Source organism: Chiloscyllium plagiosum, chromosome 15 (assembly GCF_004010195.1).
Source record: "Chiloscyllium plagiosum isolate BGI_BamShark_2017 chromosome 15, ASM401019v2, whole genome shotgun sequence".
Classification (NCBI taxonomy): domain Eukaryota; kingdom Metazoa; phylum Chordata; class Chondrichthyes; order Orectolobiformes; family Hemiscylliidae; genus Chiloscyllium; species Chiloscyllium plagiosum.
In genome coordinates, this window is record NC_057724.1 from 40,803,044 (window position 1) to 40,805,108 (window position 2,065).

A 2,065-nucleotide genomic window follows, 5' to 3' on the forward strand; every position below is an offset into this window, starting at 1 on the left:
TTACAAAATATCTGGTATGGAAGCATCATTCAACAGTTTGTCAACAGTGATTCAATGACTAAGATGGCACCACAGTGTGACAAATTCCTGTCTACAGCAGATCACATTCTAACATATCTTATAATCATTCTGCTCTTTTAAAACTCAATTCTAAATCTGTCAAAGTTACTAACAATGTTTTCTTAGACCTACTTGCAGATCAAAGGATACTCTGATCAATGAGGCCCAGTTACCGATGCTGGATTTGCAAGCCCAAAGAAATACTGGAGTTTTGATTGGATGTCTTCAACATTAATATTCATCCCTTTCTGCATCTTCTCAGCGGTTGTAACACTGTACCCTGTACAGTGTGATTAACTGAAGCATTCCATTCTACCTATTGCTTACTGGGTTTTATTTGCCACCAATCCCCAATCTCGAGCATAAGCCTTTTATATTACAGCCTGCATGGACCTGGAATCTCCTATCAACTTTTTCTGAATGGGAAGAAAGCACAAATATTCTCCTTTGTTTCTCAAGTTGTTCAATTCCAGTTATGCAACATTCTCACATTGGCAGGGATCCTTTTATTTAATTACTCCTATAGCTGAGTCAATATTTGATCATCAAAACTGCCAACTGCATTGAGGATCCTCCTTATCTAGATTTGTCTGCTGAGATAAGTCACTTTCTGAACTTCACTAATGAAATCTGCAGAGCAGTACAAGTGCTGATTTTTCTAGGAGACATTAGAATCACCATCTCATCTATGAGGGATAAGTGTTAATGGTTAACCTGTTTGTTTTAAGAGAGTTCATCAAAATTCAGAACCACCCTTTGTTTCAGTGGCTCCAGGCTTTTTGCTTGCAAGACAGAGAGCTATGCTCACTCTCTGAGAAGCAATCTATCATTACCTGAGGCAGAATTTATATTGAAAATATAGTACTCTTTTTCATCAAATTAACCCTCAGGTGAACTAGCAAAATATCTCAAATCATAACTAACACTGAAGACAGGATGACATCATGGATCGTTTACACAGGAGAGGTTGAAATTTTCAAAATTAAAATTTAAAGGCAAAATTTAATTCTTCTACAGGTACCCTTCTCAGTCAGTTTAAACAAGGCTGTGGATTTTCAATGCAAGTATGGGAAATGGAAGTTGAGACTATTTTCAGTTTGTGAACCTGGTCTTGGGTGAGGTAAGTGGGAGGCAAAACTGGACAAGCCTTTGAATTTCATAAGGGGTAAGGATAAGTATGGGATGGGAATGAAAATAGCACCATTTAAAAGAAGGTCTGACCTAAACTCACCACTGTTGTTTCTCTGTTGTGATTGGGAAAGTGAAGACTCAGAGAAAATCTGTCCCAGCACAGCCAAAGGGGGTGTATGTGTGTGTGTGTTGATGGGGGAGCATTCTGTCAGAGGGACACTGGAAGCTGCGAAGGTGAGACAGAAGTCCCATTCCCAGAGGATAGCTGGAGGAGGCCACCCTCACAAAGTTATTTGGTGCTGGGTGGTTATCACTGTAATGTCAGTGACAGAAGCCATGTAGAAAGATCCAGAATCCACTGTTAGAAATGGGCTCAATCATCTCATACATTGGCCAGGACCTGCTGGAGGTGTATGTCAGTATGCTTCTGACAGGTACCATGAGTGAATCCATGAGGAAAGGCATCATCACCCTCATGTACAAGTGGAAAGGGGGAAGGGAGGAAATCAGAAATTGGAGACCAATCTCACTATTGAATGCGGATTACAAAATCTTGTCAAAGGTCATCGCCAACCGGGTCAGGTCTGCTCTGGGATCGGTGATCCACCCTGAACAAACCTGTGCTGTATCGGGCAGGAAAATTGCTGAGAGTCTCGCACTCCTCAGGGATATGATCGCCTACGTGCAGGACAGGGGGTTGGACACCTGCCTCATCAGCCTGGACCAGGAGAAAGCCTTTGACACGATATCACATACATATATGAGAGATGTTCTCTCCAAAATGGGCTTTGGGGAGGGAATCTATAATTGGATCAGACTGCTCTACACCAAACAAAAGAGATAATGCTGGAAAATCTCAGCAGATCTGGCAGCA